Here is an 18,824-nt window from a genome sequence, read left to right as displayed (position 1 = left end):
ATACAAAAATCCTAAATTGAAGGGATACATGCACCCTGATGTTTATAGCAGCATTATTTACAATAGCCAAATTATCGAAAGAGCCCACGTGTCCATCAATGGAATGGAATATTACTTGGCTATAAAAAAGAGTGAAATCGGGATCCCTGGGTGACGCAGCGGTTTAGCGCCTGCCTTTGGCCCAGGGCACGATCCTGGAGACCTGGGATCGAATCCCAGGCTCCCAGTGCATGGAGCCTGCTTCTCCCTCTGCCTATGTCTCTGCCTCTATCTCTCTCTCTCTCTGTGTGTGACTATCATAAATAAATTAAAAAAAATTAAAAAAAAATAAAAAAAAAGAATGAAATCTTGCCATTTACAACAACATAGATGGAGCTAGAGAGTTTATGCTAAGCAAAGTAGGTCAGTCAGAGAAAGTCAAATACCATATGATTTCACTCATATGTGAAATTTAAGAAACAAAACAAAACAAGCAAAGGTTAGGGAGGCAGATCAAGAAACAGACTGTTGAGGCACCTGGGTGGCTCATTGGGTTAAGTGTCCAACTCTTGTTTTGGGATCAGGTCTTGATCCTGAGATTGAGGTCATGAGAGTGAGCCCTGTGTTAAGATTATCTCTCTTCCTCTGCCCCTTCACCCTCCCTAAAAACAAACAACCAAATCTCCCTTACAAAAAACCCCCGACAACCCACCAGACTTAAGTCTAGAGAACAAACTGTTGGTTACCAGAGGGAAAGTGGGTGGGGCATGGGTGAAATAGGTGATGGAGTTTGAAGAGTGCACTTGTGATGAGCACTGGGTGTTGTATGGAAGTGTTGAATCACTGTTTTGTACACCTGAAAGTAGCATAACGCTGTATGTTAACTAATTATAATTTAAATAAGAACTTTAAAAAAAAATCTTTGTGAGGCACCTGGGTGCCTCAGTCAGTTGTCTACCTTCAGCTGGGGTCATGATCCTGGGGTCCTGGAATCAGCCTAAGTCTGGCTCCCTTTTCAGTGGAGAGTCTACTTCTCCCTCTCCCTCTACCCTTCCCTCTGCTCATGTTCTCTCTCTCTCTCTCAAATAAATAAAAATCTTAAAAATTTTTTTTTGTGTAAGTGGACTTATGCATTTCAAACCCATGTGGTTCAAGGTTCAATTGTAGTTTCTATCTTTTCTCCATAGCCTTGTGTGGCATGTGACATGGAATAGGTACTTAATATTTGCTGAATATTTGATGTTTGGTAAATATTTGATGAGTGGATGAATGGGCTTAAGTGGGTCAGTAGGGCATATTTGAGAAAACACAGAATAGCTGAAATTTGGTTCTGCTGTTTTCTCCTTCTTTCTCATTCATCTCCTCAAGGTGCCCACTGCACTCATGCCTGTTTCTTGGCTTTCCAGAACACTTTCTTCAGGGTGTTACCAGGGCTTGCCTTACCCTTAAATTCCCCTCAGCTTCTGAAATCCCTTTTGCCTTTCTTCCAAACTTCTATACTATCTCCCATCAGGATGTCTTCCATTACTGAAGAATGCAGCTAGATATCATTAGAGGATAATCACTTCACCTTAATTTATTCCAGGTTTTAAAAGACTGACAAGGAGGCAGCAGGGAGTGTCTGAAATTTAAATTCCACAATAGAAGGGCTTACTTTGCCTGTTCAGATTTCTGACTGAGTGTATCACCTTCCCTTTCATACAGTATATTAATGCCATCTCTAAACAGGTTTTCGTGCCAGGATTTTGGATTATGTCATTCAATCAGGACAAAGGAATATTTTGAGAGCTGCCTGCTTGTAACCAGTTTCAGCAACATTACTGTCTTTGTTTGGCAGCATTTGTGCAATTATTTGGGTATTTTATTGCTTTTTTTGTATCTTTTTGCATAAAGGAAGGAACATTGGAACAATGACTACTAATGATGATGATAAGGAAATTAGGTCTCATACAGCTAATGAACTTCAGGCAAAGATATAAAAAATCATCACATGAAGCAAGAGTCAATTCTTAGCCTCAAATGGATGCTCACTGATTTTAAGCTCATCCATAGTCTTTTATTACATATGGAAAAAAAAGCAAAAGCAAGAAACATGTATGCAAACCTGGAACTCTGTCCTTTGAGGCTGTATACAAAAAGGGAGCTATAATTATGGATTTTTAAAATTTATTTTTTTTATAACTAAGGACTTTTTTATCTTATATTTTGGTTCCTAGGCCCAAAACCTGTCTCTCATATGGCTTCTGCACATGTTATTTCTTTTGTGCTTTCATGAAAACGTTTGGTACAGATGAGGGGCCATCTGTAAAAGTCCAGGAAGACATGCCTGGGTTTCCTTCAGACTGCCCCTTCATTGTTGTTAACTCTTGCTTTAAATCCTTCTAGCAGCTGGAATCTAATATGTTTGCTGCAATTCACTTTAGTGGATCCCAAAGTTAAGGCCCTGCAAAACCAGGATAGGGCAAAGGCCCCTGGGCTAGATATTGAGATTTATAAGATGAAGTCAGAGGTTCTGCAAACCATCACCACTTTCCTTACTTATTTCCTTCATCCATGCAGAAATCACCAGAGCCTGGAGGGCAGCTTACTCTGGCCAGTGATTCTGAAGGGCTTGGTCTTACTAGAAGAGTGAACCCAACTGACTGAGAGAGACCCTTCTGTTTGAGGCTTAAATGGAATAAAATCAAGTTGAATAAGACCTACCCTTACCTTTGTGGAACTCTCTTCCCTTTATCTTACAGTGATTGTATGATCCCAGAAGAAATTGATCATTCATTGAAGTTAGTGTTGATGTTTCCTTTTTTCTCTTCTTTGGCTATTCCTGCGTTTTCCTGAGAGTCACTATACTTGTGCATAGAATCAAAGGGTAAATTGGGTTTGTTATTGTTTGTTTGTTTTCTTTTGGCTCTACACATGAGATTTTAGTAATGGGTTTGGGGGAGTAGAACAAGGTAACAGGAAAGACTTTTTGTATGTTGGTATCTCTGTAGAAATTAAAGATTTAGTTAGGCAGTTGGGCTATTTATTTTAATTTTAGTTTAGTTTTTGCATAAGTAAAACATTCACATGATTCAGAAATTAAAACATATACAGGTATATATACATATATCAGTGAGAATTCTTTATGACATTCTTATACCTTGTATTTCAGGAAATCCTAGATAACATAATCACTGTTCTTAGTTCTTATGAATCCTTTCATTATTATTTTTCTTTTTACAAGGAAATAAAAATATATTTTTTATTTCTTTTTCTTGATATGCATAATAACATAATATATACACTGTTCTGCATCTTGTTTTATTCACTTAATATATCTTGGAGAACTTTCTATAGAGGATACTCTATTTTATAAGTGCCTAGTGTCCCATTGGATACAAACCATAATTTAGTTAACTATCCTGCTGTTGATGACATTTGAGAATTTTCTAATTTTTTATTACAAACAATGCTTAAATGTTAAACCATAGTCATTTCACCTGTGTGCAAATGTTATCTGTAAGATGAACTCCCAGAAGGTGAATTATGGGGTCAGAGGTTTATGTATTTCAATCTTGATAAATAGTATCATGTGGGCCTCTGTGATGGTCTATTTTAATTACTAAGGCTTCAAAATATGTCCTCTCTTATTGGGATGCTCTTTTGCATGGCTATTATTATTTTTTACCTCTCTTATGTGAATATTAGAATCATATTAATCATTTTAATTCTAATTTAAAAATTAGTATTTTACTGTGACCATGTTAAATGTGAATTTTATTAAAGGAGAACTGAATCTTGATTTAGTTCTATGATTTTGAGTTTTCCTATCTAATAATTGGTATGCTTTTCTATTCTAAACTTTTTTTTTTTTAAGATTTTATTTAGAGAGAGAGAGGGAGGGAGGGAGAGAGCACAAGCAGGGGAAGCTGGAGACGGAGAAGCAGACTCCCTGCTCAGCAGGGAGTCCAATGTGGGGCTTAATCCCACGACCTGGGATCACATTGGAGCTGAAGGCAGATGCTTAACTGCATGACCAAGCCAGGTGCCCCCTAAACTCTTTTCATGTATTTCTTCCACATCTCTTGTTAACAGATGTTATTTCTAGTATTTTATTTTTTTGGTTGTGATTAGGAGTGGGTGTTTTTCTCATTGTATCTTCTGTTTGTAGTTTCTACATATGAAAACTATTGTTTTCGGGATGCCTGGGTGGCTTAGCAATTGAGTGACTGCCTTTGACTCAGGGCGTGATCCTGGAGTCTCAGGATCGAATCCCATATGGGGCTCCCTGCATGGAGCCTGCCTCTCCCTCTGCCTCTGTCTCTGCCTGTCTCTCTGTCTCTCTCATGAATAAATAAAATCTTAAAAAAAAGAAAAAACTATTGGTTTCATTATCTTAACCTTGTAATGTGCTAGCTTATTTATTTTAATGTTTGTAGTACTTTTCAGTGGAATCTCTTGGGTGTTCCAAATATACAGACATATCATCTGGGGGCATCTGGCTGGCTCAGTTGGTAGAGCAAATGACTCTTGATCTTGGATCTGTAAGTTGGAGCCATGTGTTGGGTGTAGAGATTACTCAAAAATAAAATCTTAGAACAAACAAAACCGTGAACCTATCATCTGCAAATAGAGATTATTGTACATCTTCTGTTCCTACTGTGCATTTATTATTTCATTGTGTGTTCGTATTGGCTGGGATATCCAGCAGAATATAAAATAATAGTAAGAAGAGTAGGTATCCTTTTCTGGTGACTACTGAAAAATGTCTTTGGTATTTCCCTGGTAAGCAGAAGCTGGGTCTTAGGTTGAAATAAATACATTTTAAAAAAGATTTTATTTATTTATTCATGAGAGACACACAGAGACATAGGTCGAGAGAGAAACAGGCTCACTTCAAGGAGCTTGATGCGGGCCTGGATCCTGGGATCCTGGGATCACGCCCTGAGCTGAAGGCATATGTTCAACCACTGAGCCACCTGGATGTCCTGAAATAGATACATTTTATTATGTTTCAGGGCTCTCCATCTGTGCTGGTTATTTATTTGTTTGTTTTCTGTTCTCTCAGCATCACCTTGCCCTTATATATATATATATGTATGATAGCCTCTGGAGTTGGGGCCAGCACTCTTTAGACTTCATTTCTCAGATGTCTTTGACAGCTGCTTCCTGTTGCTGTCAATAGAGGGCACTAGAGGGGGCCTGGAAAGTGGGAGGAGGGAGAAGCACTTCTGTCTCTGACTGTTCCTGTCACAGGTACCCTAGTAAAGTATCTCACCTCAGCCTCCAGCATTTTCTCTAGATAGCCTTAGCCAGCCTCATCACTTCTGCTTATAGGTACCAGCAAAAGCCAGACAGTGGTTCCTCCCCAGAGGGATGAGCCCCAACTCAGAGTCACTTTCCTTCCCAGAGCTCCTGAGGACCTAACAGCACCTGAGTAGTGTGCCTTGTGGGTCCTCTCCTTTGAGCTCCCATGTTCTTGTAAACTAACAGCTTCCTGTCCCTACCCCAACCCCCACCCCACAGGTGGTAGCTGCAGTTATTATCTCTAGATTACCTTGGTGTCCTCTTTTTGCTGTGCCAGCCCTCAGACACCTGTTTCACCAGTTCCCTTTATTAAATCCCTTCTGTTGAGCTTTTCTCATGAGCTGATTAGCTTTTTGCTTTCCTGAAAAGACTCAGTCGATGACTCATCTATTCTTATTTTATTGAATGTTTTGATCCAGATTGTTCCCTGAAATTTTTTCCCCAATGCTTTTTTCTGTGCCAGTGGGGATGATTGTGTTGGTTTTCTTTTTAGACCTATGAACGATAATAATGGATTTTTCTAACTTTGGACTCTATTTGGATTTCTGTAATAAATCCCCCTTCATCATGAGTTCTTTTTTTTTTTTAAGATTTATTTTTTATTTATTTATGATAGACATAGAGAGAGAGAGAGAGAGAGAGAGAGAGAGAGAGGCAGAGGCACAGGAGGAGGGAGAAGCAGGCTCCATGCCAGGAGCCCGACGCAGAACTTGATCCTGGGACCCCAGGACCACGGCCCGGGCCAAAGGCAGGTGCTAAACCGCTGAGCCACCCAGGGATCCCCCATCATGAGTTCTTTTAATGGGCTGCTGATTCTACTTACAGATATTTTCATTATGATTTTTGCATTAATCTTTATATGTGAGATTGGTGTGAAGTTTTGTTTTTTGGGGTAATCTGTCAGGGTTTTATTTCAATGCTGTATTTGCTTCATAAAATGTTTGGGTTTCCCACATTTTTTCTAAACTCTGGAACAGTTCAAAGAGCATTTTACATTACCCTTTCCAGGTTTCTGTTGTTGTTTTATCTGGTTTTTGTTTCTTTTTTCTTTTTTTTTTTTTTTTTTTGGTTTTTGTTTCTTAAAGTCTGGTGGCATCCCTTTAGGAGATTTTCTGGGTCTGGTGCTAGTTTGGTGTCATGTTAGTGGGAGATTATTTTATTAAATGAATCCAGAATGACTCAAAAAAATGTTTGATGCTGTATTAGCTGGGCTAGTTGAGAAAAGCTGGTCCAAACTGAACTGAAATAGGCGGTGTGTCTCTGGTGCCCTTTAATCCCATTAATTATTGTACTTAGGTCTTTAATAAGTAATTCTGCCTCTTACCTGCTCCTCTTTTCCATCCTATTCTGATGCCAGTCCCTGCTGAGATTACCTACTTTGAACTGCTACAGTTTTTCATATGTGACCCTGCACATATCACATATTTGCATTTTAATAGTGGTATCATGAATATGGTCATGACAGGATCTTGGGTCCTGGTACTTAATGTTCTGTGTCCCCTGTGTCTTCTGTTTTATGTTATGCAAGTACACTTACGTCTGAGGTGAGGCATAACTGTTCTAGGCCGAGGAGAGTGGGTCCTTCCACCAACTCAAACAGGTTTAATAAGCTTTTCACTCAGGACCCTTAGGAGGTCTCCAGCCTTCTTTTAAAACCCTCCCTAAAACATTAGGGTGACCAGCTACCTTGGAGAAAGCAAAGGAAAACTAGAAGAATGCATGGGTCAAATTTCTAATCTCATCTTTAGCCTCCTGGCTCATGAATTACTTTCAGTGCTTCTGTGCATCCTCCTCTCTGACCAGTGGACCTTTTCTTGCTCTTGACCTTTTCTTGCTCTTGAGCCCTCACTCATTTTTTAAGCTTTGATCCTGGCTTTTCTTACACAGTGGACCCCCCCACCGCCCATGAACAAAGTGCGTCCTCCATGATGTCTCCTGAACATACTTCATGTTCCCTTCATTGCATCGCTTGCTTTTAAGTCTGTGTTCTCCTCTGGACTGGTTGTTTCTGAGGGTGCATTGTGTCTTCATTTTTGTTTTTCAGTCCTGAGTACAGTGCTGCACACATAAGAGGCCTCAAAAAATATTGGTTGAATTATTGAATAAATAAAGCCTAAGTAAGAGTGGAAAATAAGAAAGATGAATGACAAGTGACTAAGTGGACTCTAAAGGGACTTCAGTACTAGGTACCAGATGCTAAAGGTGGGTTCTGAATAATCCACTTACACAGTGTGAAAGTAAACATCATGTTTTCATTCAGAGTGAATTTAATTTATATTTGATTTATGTTTCCAGTGCAGATGCTTTTCTGGCAACACACCTTTCTAAATCTGCTTGCTCGGAAGATGTATATCAGAATAAATCAGAAAAGACAGCTTTCAAGGCTATGAAAATCTAAAATTCTCTGGTAGCTTTGTAATAATCCGCCTTTTGTATCTGGGAGCTTGTGTTTGTTTTTCTTGCATCAGGAAATTTTGTCCTGCTTCAGGAAATGATGATAGTAGAGATAAGAGAATGAATGGGAATAATAAGAGATGCTAAAAATAGGCCCGTGGGGAGATGAAATGACCTGAAAGCAGAGGATTAAGTTGAGAGGTTTGAGGGAAATTAAAGCTCTTTCCATGGTGCCTCCACCTGGAAAGTATAAATATAGAGCATGGAATTATGTTTAGCTTGAATGTTTTCCCATCTTGAGCTGCTAGAAAAATTTTAATTGGCAATCTGTGTTTGGATGACAATGGGAGGATTTAGAATTCTTTGGACCCACTTTAGCCACAAAAATTATTCAGGAACATATAAACATTGTTATCCTTATCTTACTGCTCCACTGATGCTACCTGCCTGAAGTATACCTTAATACATTTATGTATTTATGTACTCTTTATTCTGTACTCTCTAGGTAGAGAGTAGGTTTTAGTTTTTCTCTTTCTTCTCAGTGTATTAAATTACGTTTAGTTTTGTTGAATTGTGTAAGGATAGTGGGACAGTTTTAGAGAAAATTTACATGTATATGCTTATTTTTGAATTGCATTAATAGTTAAAATTAATCATTTTAAAGAGTTTGGCATTTTACCCCAAAATAGAGAAAAATTATTTGACCACGACAGTATAAAATTGCTGATTTTATAATCTTACTTCAGAAATGTTATTTCTTTTGGTAAGACTATTTTTTTTTAAGATTTTATTTATTTATTCATGAGAATACACACACACAGAGAGAGAGAGAGAGGCAGAGACACAGGCAGAGGGAGAAGCAGGCTCCATGCAGGGAGCCCAACGTGGGACTCGATCCCAGGTCTCCAGGACCATGCCCTGGGCTGAAGGTGGTGCTAAACCGCCAAGGCACCCGGGCTGCCCAGACTATTTGGTTTTATTAATTATGGTATAAAAAGGCTGATTCTTATCTGTAAATCAGTACAAGTGTCTTTATTCCTATCCATCAGAGTTTGTTTCTGTCTCCCTTTAGAGAATGGGGAATGTGGGTGGAGGATAGAACCTAAAGCGAATAGATCTGATGGTTTCTCCAGCTGGAGTGTCCTTCCCAGGAAGATGTGCCTCTTTCCAAAAGGTATACAATGTGGAAGCCATTGCTCCGCCTTTCCTTGAAATAAACGCACACTGGATCCCAGTAAAAGTTCTAGCAGTGTAGGATTTAGATGAAGGCCCCAAAAGTCTGGGCAGTGGTGTGGGGGAGAACCAGGGCTCTGTCAAGGATGAGGCCAGACCTCTTGGCCCAGGCCTTTCTATCTCTTTTATTCATTAACTCTTCTTCTTCTTCTTTTTTTTTCTTGGTCTCTGTACATCCTGAACCAAGGAATTTACTCCTCTTGTTTTACTTTGCACCCCACTCTTTCCCACCCCCCACCAATAAACATCCTGTGAAGGTCAGTGCTTTCTCCTTTTCTGCCATCTCTGAGAAAGGTAAGGGTGAACTTTGACTGTTGGCTTTGCCAATCTCTTCAGGGTCTAGATGAGAAAGTAACACTTTTCCTATTAAATGCTATTTTGGCTGTATATTTTTTGTGACCTGTTGACCCAGGATTACTATGCTAAGACAGCTTTTTAAATTAGCCATGCATTAAGGTGCCCAAATCAACGCTCCTTATTAATTCCTATGGAAAAAAAAAATCAGAGACAAATATGTTGGTCAATTCAGTCAAAGTTTGGCCTGAAATGAAATGTCGTAATCCATACTTTCTCCTACCTCATAAAATTAAATAAACAGTTCTTTTTTTTTAAAGTAAGCATTTGTACTTTGGGATCTTTTTAAAACTTAAATGACTACAAATAGAACTTGGTAGCTTCTTTGCATGTTTTCTACAATGCTTGTGTAAATGCAGTTTCCACTTCTTTGGTTGGAGGTGTTCTCACCACAAAAGGGGTAAGCAGAATCAAGTCTCTTTCCATCGTGCAAGAACTCAGATTCTCATGTTAGCTTACCTTTATTTTTATTAAAGAAATTTTTTAGGGACACCTGGGTAGCTCAGTGGTTGAGCATATGCCTTCCGCTCAGTTGTGATCCTGGGGTCCTGGGATCAAGTCCCACATCAGGCTCCCCACAGGGAGCCTGCTTCTCCCTCTGCCTATGTATCTGCCTCTCTGTGTGTCTCTCATGAATACATAAATAACATCTTTAAAAATAAAGAAATTTTTTTTACCATGAATGAGAGGTTATTAAGGAACATTTTAGGGTACATAAGGTGAAATGTACTATGGAAGTAGCTGATGGTTAAATCAAAAGTGTGTAGGTTGAAACTATTGAGGTCCAAATGAGTAGCAAGGAAGGGTAGAAGGGAAAATCTCAGGCATTTTCCCTCTAAGGTTTGTATCTTAAGCATTGGAGATGATCTTGAAATGTTAAGCTAACATCACCCTGTTGGACATGTCATTTCTACAAAAGCTTGACAGGCAACAGGTATAAAGCTTATAAATGATAATACAGAACAAGATGAGGAGCAGACATTTTGCAGGGAACCATCCCAGCTTAGAGGAGTCTTTTCTGAAAGCCTTGTAAAGAGGAGGTAGTTTGTTTACATTTGCCTTGGATGCAGGGGAATAGATTGAAGACCAAGGGATCTCCGACATCATGAGCAGATCAGAGTTCCTGGTAGCAGATCCAACAGTCAGAAAGGTTTCCCCCTTTTGTGATAGATTGTGCTGAGAAACAGAGGGAAAAAATACAGAAAGATGAGAATAGTGAGAAATAGAGAATAGTGAATAGTGAGTAAAAAGTATATAGGCTTGGTCCAATCATCTTGGGAAAGTGGTCTCATCTCCTTCAGCTGTCATCTGCTTCAATTCCTGGAAATCTTTATTTTTAGGTCACCAGTTGGTGTGCAGGTCCAGTCAGGGTTTGATGCTTTCTTTAGATGTGACACAAGGATCCAAGAGTCTTCCTTGGGGTTTGGCGGCAAAGGTTGGTTCCTTTCCAATGTGGTTGAAAAGAGTCTTTGTGGAGATATCTTTTCTGATAGATGAGATCTCCAGGCTGCCATCTGTGATGTTTAAGGTCTTTGTCTCTTGGGAACTTGCTTTAGAGAAATTGTTCTAGGGAAGTAGGGTTGTTCTCCATAGAAACAAGTAGGCCTTTACGATATTGAAGTATATCCCCCTTAACCAGCTATGGATCAGAAGAAGCATGACTCAAGTGCATTGAGTATCCTGTTGTTATCTGAGAGTGAGAGTTCATGGGTTCCAAAAAGGGTAGACCTGAGATTCAGAAGGAGTAATGACAGTGCTTTTGGCTAGCATACAGATTTTGCCAGTTGAGTCTTAATAATGCTATAGTGTGTTCTACTAACCCCGAGGATTGCAGGTGAAGGTAAGACTGGCCATATAGCACAGGTCTATCAAAGCACTTGACTGGTGAAGTGAGTTCCCTAGTTATGAAGTTTGAGGGGCACTCCCCAGGTAGGAATGATATTTCAAAATACACAAGCCATTGCCAAGAAATATTTATATCTGTGAGATAGGGGAGGCTGTATACAATCCATTTGCCAAACCTCAGATGGTTTATTGGGCAATTTAAAGTGTGCAGGAGCAGTGAAGAGAGGTTTTCTTGAATTGTATTTTGGGCACATGGGGCAAACAAAGTAGGCCCTCTTTGTGGCCTTAATATTTTCCCACTGGTATTAGTTCATAAAGGCTATCATTTTATCAGTACACCAATGATTCAGTGCATGTTCAGTAGTCAGTAATGGACATTTTAGAGTCTCTGGTGGGCCTGGATTATTATTTGGTCAAAGCCAGAGTTTTGTTTTTTTATCAAACCAAGAGTTATTATTAGATATCCAATGTTGTGTTTCCTTCTCTGGGCTGGTTTTTTGGACATCTCTAGTCACTTCTTCTAGATTATCATTTAGGAGAGCATCCCTTTGGACCATGACAGAGATTTGGTCATTGATTGCTCTGAGAGCAGTGTTCTTTGTGGAAATATCTGTGAGGTTTCCTTTAGCCTCCAGAGAATCAAGTTTGGAATGCTCAGGGACCTTGATAATAGCTAATAATTCCTGGACATAAAGGCCATTTTGAATTTTGTCCCCACTGGAAGTGAGGGAGCCTCAATGTTTCTATAGTATTCCAAAGTCATGAGCTACTCCAAAGGCATACCTACTTCAAAAGGAATTGCAATAGTATACCTAGCATAATACTTACAATTTCATCTTTAAAATAAGAACTTTCGGTTAAGCGATGAAAAGTCAGCATTATCAGGAAGTGATCTATCATAGAGTCAGGCATTCATGAGGAGTCTTATCTGCAAAAGAGGGAAGAAAGGGTGGCAGGGTTTTCAGGAGGGAAAAGAAGAAAGTTTGATGTCCAAAGGCAGAGGGATTTATCATGCTTTCCTTTAGGGCTTTAAGGGCTAAGTCATCCTGATTTTCCCAAATAATAGGATCAGGTTTGGTTTTTCTTCATTTTGGGTTTTGGGAGGTTCGTGATTGAAATGTAGCCCTTTTTCCGAGATCATGTGCCACAAATATCAAACCAGAGTTAGAACAAACTGCAGTTTTTCCTCGGAGACTTTGTGTCTCTTTAAGGTTAAAAGTTGTAGGGACGCCTGGGTGGCTCAGCGGTTAAGCGTCTGCCTTCAGCCCACGGCGGGATCCTGGAGCCCTAGGATTGAGTTCCACATCAGGCTCCCTGCATGGAGCCTGCTTCTCCCTCTGCTTCTGCCTGTGTCTCTGCCTCTCTCTGTGTGTCTCTCATGAATAAATAAATTAATTTTTTAAAAAATCTAAAAAAAAAGGTTAAAAGTTTTAACAGGTGGATGCTATCTTCCTGTGAACAGATGTGAACATCTATGTCAGCCTTTAAATTGGGGAGAAATAGGAAGAACTCCCCTCTCCCCCCCCCCAAATAAAGGCAAAGAGATACTGGCTGGCCTTATCCATGTGGATGGGTAAAGGAGGTGCTACATAAATTAATCACAGTGAAAAATTTGCTCTCACTGGGGATGGAGACAAACAAAGTATGGGGATTTGGAACAACAGGGTTACAGTGGGTATTAGTGCAGGGGGCAATGAGTCTTGAGCCTTATAGTTTATTGTGGGCTTGATGCCTTATGGCTGATCCATTAGGGGCAAATGGTTAGTATCTTTAAAATTAGATCTAGTGTTATCAGAGATGGAACAAACAAAAGATATTAGAGGGTCATTTGATTCACTGCTTGGCTATTTTGGTTGCTATCAAGTTCTAGAATTTTTTACCCTTTTCAGGAGGAAGAAATTGTGGCATGATATTTTTCTAAGAAATTTTGACCCAGTAAATGAACAGGGGCAGAGGAGCTAAGGACCGTTTTAGTACTTGGAGGCGGGGGCTATTTAATAACAGTGAGTTTGAGCACCTAGAGTGTAGCTCTGGCATCAATAAGATTCATTCCCAATCTGGGGGTACCTGGCTGGCTCAGTTGGAGGAGTGTGTGACTCTTGATCTTGGGGTTGTGAGTTCAAGCCCCACATTGGATGTAGAGATTACTTAAATAAATAAACTTAAATAAAATAAAATATTAAAATAGGTCATTCTCAATCTGGAGAGTTGTTTCTCGAAGCTGGGTAAGAGGAAGGATTGGGAAAAGCCCCTGTAGTTGCTCAAGGTCCTGTCATTGGAAGAACATTGGAAAGGCTGGGTAGATGGCTGAAGACACCTGATGTGGTTGAGTTTTGTAGCAATCCTTTTTCTAGTGTCTTGGCTTTTTGCGGTAATGACAAAGACGAGGAGGGGTTTGGTTTTATTTAGGGGCCCCTAGATGTTAGAGCTGAAAGTTAAGGATTTTAGTCGTCTTCTTTTTAGTTGAATCATCTAGGGTGTGGGTCAGCTGATTTGCTAAATTAACTAAAACTAGAGTGAACATGGTTTACTATTCCATCTTGGTCCTTTTAACTAGAAGGGGAAGGACCTGGTTCAGCATGTATATGAATAGAATTTAAGGCTACCTGAGTGGATTTGACATCCACGGGAAGGCCAGAATTTTTCTTGAAAACAATTTCCTTAAAAACAATAGTAGTAAAAAAAAAAACAACAATAGCAGCAGTAGTAGTAGTAATAATAATAATAATAATAATAATGCAAGGGCTCATTGATTCTTATTCCCATAAACAGGTTTTGAGAAAACACTAGGGATTCCTAGGTGAAGTTACTTAATGATTGCCTGAGCCTGATCATATAACAAGGCAGGGGATTGGGTTCCTATATGCAATTCTAGAGATTTTTCAGGATCATCCCAGCTTTTTTCATCCAATGGCTGGGCTTGACCTTCACCAGTGAGCACATAAATTAGCTGGTAGACATCTGAGAAACCTGGTTGTTAATTTTGACTGACTATATCAAATGCCTTAGCAAATCTATGGGGATCCTCAGTTATTTTCGGTAATTTTTCATTATGACTCATAGTTCGGACTTAGTCCAGGGGACATGGGTTTCCTGTTGTTGAGTCAGCCTCTAATTATTGGAATAAATTTTATTTAGTGTTTTAACTCAAAGCTAAAGTTTTGGTAGACTTTTATTTGGGATCTTTTTATTTGTTTTCATATGTTAGATTTGTCTATAGTTGCTTCTCTTGAATTTATCAAGGTTTATTTTTAGGCTGTGTTAGCACCTTAAAATGAATTAAGACATGTTCATCTTTTTATGTTTCTTGGAATACTTTGAATGATAATTATCTGTTATAAGCTTAGATAGAACTTGATGATACATGCATAACCCTTTCCAGATCCTAGAAATGAGAGTGTTAACTGAATTAGTGTTCCTGAGATGTGTTTCCTGCCAGTGTAAGTTGGCAGTCATTCTCTTGTTCTCTTCAGGTTTTGTGGAGTGAAGTATTTCTCTTAGCCATTCTTCTAGCTATCCATCAAGCTGTTAGTCAGTCCTTCCACCAACGATATCCATTAAGCTGCAGTTAGTTTCAAATCTTTGTCCTCATGTGTCTTTAATGGTTTCTTTAAGGTTGTCTTGAGCCATTGCAAAACTTACATTTTGTGACTCAGGGCACCCTGCTTCCTTTGTTTCTCTTTGGCATAAATGTCTAGAACTATCACTGGCATGCTTTTTTTGTCAGTAATTGTGGGTCAAAAATTTTAGCCAAAACTCTAATTAAAGACAGGCTAGAGTGGAGAAATCATTACATATCGCAGCATATGCTTAATATACAACAAAATGCTCTCTGTCTCTAACAGCTTTTGGTAAAGGCAACTCGTATTTATTAGCTTGGAGTATATTTATTGTCTGATATCCGTGCTGGCATATAACATATGGGAAACATAGAAATTTTAATTGTTAATGCCAATAGGAGCTTATATGTATATTTCTAAAGGGATATTTATAATATTATAATAATTTCCTTAAATAAATACATATACACATAGATATCCCTTTATATGTGTATATACATTATGTTATATATACACATATGTAAAGGGATATCTATGTGTATATGCATATTACATGTAATATATAATATGTAATATATATTATATGTAATGTTATATAATTGTGTTATGTATTATGTAATATATTATATATGTATATATAAATATATGCAATATACTAGGTATTGTATATTGTTATAGTATATGTTATATATTATATAATATATATATAGAAAGGGAAAAAATATATATATATAGAAAGGGATATATATATATATAAATTTTTCCTAATGTCAATGGTTTTCTTATGAACTAATCTGAAGGAATTGATTTTTATACTTTTTTTTTTTAAAGATTTATTTATTTATGATAGACATAGAGAGAGAGAGAGAGAGGCAGAGACACAGGAGGAGGGAGAAGCAGGCTCCATGCCGGGAGCCCCACACAGGACTCCATCCCGGGACTCCAGGATCGCGCCCTGGGCCAAAGGCAGGCGCTAAACCGCTGAGCCATCCAGGGATCCCCGATTTTTATACTTTTAACAAATGATTCCAAAACTCACTGAAATCTTCATTTGTTTTTTTTTTTTTTTTTGTTTTTGAGCTATGAACATTAATTTAGTAAAGAAAATTCTGAAGAAACTTAATAGGATACAAAATAAAGAATACCTGAATGCCACAACATAAGAAATCTTATCTTTAGAAAGGGTGGTGTCCCTGTGTTTTTTTTCTTCTTTTTTTTTCTTTGTATATTTTTATATTGGAGTTTGATTTGCCAACATATAGTATAATACCCAGTGCTCATCCCGTCAAGTGCCCCGGGCCTCAGTGCCAGTCACCCAGTCACCCCATCCCCCCGCCCACCTCCCCTTCCACTACCCCTTGTTCGTTTCCCAAAGTTAGGAGTCTCTAGTGTTCTATCACCCTCTCTGATTATTTCCCACTCATTTTCTCTCCTTTCCCCTTTAATTCCTTTCACTATTTTTTATATTCCATTTGGGTGGTTTTTAAATTGACTAAAGAATTCTATTTTCAAATTTAAAAGTCTATAAAATTAGAGCTTTTCTAGATTATGAAATTTACTTTTTTAAGGGAAACAATCATATGTTAACAGAAATATATTCAAATACCCATTTTCAAAATACCCCTTTTATACTGCAGTTAAAAAGAACAGTTACTTTCCTATTCGTTAATCAAACATCACCTTTGTTTGATTTGTTTGAAAATATCTGCTTCTGATGGCTTCTTGTCATTGTTGGAAGTTAACAATTTTGGAATTCTTGTCTTTCTATATAAAACAGCATAATTTATTTCTAAATTTGATGACTCTTTAAGTGCCTTTAAAGATAATCAAACTCTGGGGGGCGCCTGGGTGGTTCAGTCAGTTAGGTGTCTGACTCTCGATTTTGGCTCCGGCCTGATTTCAGGGTTGTGAGACAGAGCCCTGCATTGGGCTCTGTACTCAGTACAGAATGCACTTGAGATTCTCTCTCCCCCTCTGCCCCTTACCCTGTTCTCTCTTTCTCTCTCTCTCTCTCTCTCTCTCTAAAATGAGTAAATAAGTAAAATCTTGGAGATAATTGAACTCTGTTGTACAAAAATTTTTACACTCACTTTTATAGTAAAGACTTATGTATGAATTTTTTCTCAAAATTCAATCTTCCCCTATTTTTGTAATACAGATACTCTATACTTATGAGTGGGCATATGGCAAAACAGCTAGAGCCTCCATTTTTCAGCCTCTCTTGCAGTTCTGTTAAATTCTGGCCAATTGGATGTATGTCGAAGTGATGTATGCACATTTAGGTCAAGTCTTTAAAACAGAGCTGCTTGTCTCCCACAGTCCTTTTCTTTCTTCCCATAGCTGGAAAGGAATTGTAGTGTTGGCAAGCCAGTTCCAAATGTGTGGACAAGGAATACCTGAGGGGAAGGCAGAGCAGAGATAGAGTAGGATCCTGGCTCCTTGGATGACCTCATGGATCAGAGCGACCTATCAGTTGAGAACTAGCCACGGGGAAAATGAATGTCTATCTTGTTCAAGTCAACGTATTTTTGGATTTATTTATTATGTAGTTGCCTCTATGTTACTATACTTTTCATTTCACTATAATGCAGTATAGATTATATTTCTATTGTTCTTATAAAAAATTTTATGTGTTTTTATTGTTATAAAAATAACCACATTGATTAAAGTACAGCAGAATGTTCAGATACATATTCAAATAAGGTAGGTATTTAGTAAATGATAAAAATGATACTTTAAATCAATAGAAGTGGATTGATAGTTCTTGAAGCTGGATGATGGGTACTTCGAGTTCTTTACACTCTTTTACCTTTTTTCATATTTTGACATTTTCTATAATAAGAAATAAACACATATAAGAAAATAAAAATGAATAAAATAAACTTTGTAGAAAGAATAGTTCAGTGGATGTTACCCCCTTGGGAAGAAATAAAATTAGTTTATACCTCACAGTAGGGTCAAAAGTTAATTTCAGATGGATTAAAAATATGATATTCTAGAAAGGTTATAAATGTACACTTAAAAGACTTAAGGAATAGAGGAAGATTTGGGAGAACATTTTATAATATAGCAATTGGGAGAAACTTCCTAGGAAAAAACAAAATTTAGAAGTTATAAAGGAAAAGATTGTCAGTATTGAATAAAGGAATTGTATACTTCTGTATAATAAGATTAAAAGACAGGTTTCAAACCGGACAAACATACTTGCTGCATATAGTCATATTCCTGTTCTATAAAAAGCTTCCACAAAATCAGTATGACAAATACATGTAATTTATAGACAAATTAGCAAAAGATGTGAACAGATAATTCAAAGAAAACAACGAAAAAATGGCTTATAAAAATTTGAATTTCCAACGTATTAAAAATGCAAATTATGGCTAGTTTTTTGCCCATCAGACTGGCAATAAATAAAAAGGTCGATGCTATCCAGGAATGATAGGAATAGGATTAGACACTTTCCATGTTGCTAGAAATGTAGTTTGGTTCTACATTTTTAGAGACAAATCTGGAAGTATCTTTGCAATGTGATTTTTCTGTGGCCTGGCAATTTCATTTGTAAATAGAGATTTAGTTAAAGATACATATGTGTTTTGTTTATTGCACTGTTTACAATAGAAACAAATATAAATATCCCAAATTTTAATCTGTAAGAGAATAGTTGACTAAAGTATGACACACCTAGATATTAGAAAATCAATCAGTTGTTAAAAGGAATGTACTACCTATATAATTTTAAATCTATTTCTATATTATTGTTAAATGAAAAGAGCAAAATACAAAACTATATATATATATATAGTTTATATATATACAAAACTATATATATAGCAAGATCCTATTTTTGTTAAAAATTTTTATTTTATATATAAATAATTATATATGTATGGATATCTGTACAAGCATAGGCAAAGAATCAGGATGCTAACTTCACAGTTATTACCCTGGAGAGATGTATAAAACGGGCACATTCATTTATTTATATAGTTCAGGAAGAATGTGGTAGACACTCTTTTTTGGTGGGTTTAAGTCTCTAATTTGTTCTTTTCTCAATTTTTAGGCAAATCTTTAAAAAAGAAAAACCAGGGAACCCTGGGTAGCGCAGCGGTTTGGCGCCTGCCTTTGGCCCAGGGCGCGATCCTGGAGACCCAGGATCGAATCCCACATCGGGCT

At 37.7% G+C, this 18,824-nt stretch overlaps 1 protein-coding gene across 18 annotated transcripts in view; it reads left to right on the top strand.

Moving 5' to 3' along the window:
- The window catches only part of DST (dystonin), a 479,832-nt gene that overhangs the window by 25,032 nt on the left and 435,976 nt on the right, over positions 1 to 18,824 (top strand). The gene's annotated exons all lie outside the window — the stretch shown is intronic.

The sequence above is a fragment of the Vulpes vulpes genome, chromosome 1, assembly GCF_048418805.1.
Source record: "Vulpes vulpes isolate BD-2025 chromosome 1, VulVul3, whole genome shotgun sequence".
Lineage (NCBI taxonomy): Eukaryota > Metazoa > Chordata > Mammalia > Carnivora > Canidae > Vulpes > Vulpes vulpes.
Note: the sequence above shows the minus strand (reverse complement) of the source record. Positions and strands in the feature narration are given on the sequence as shown.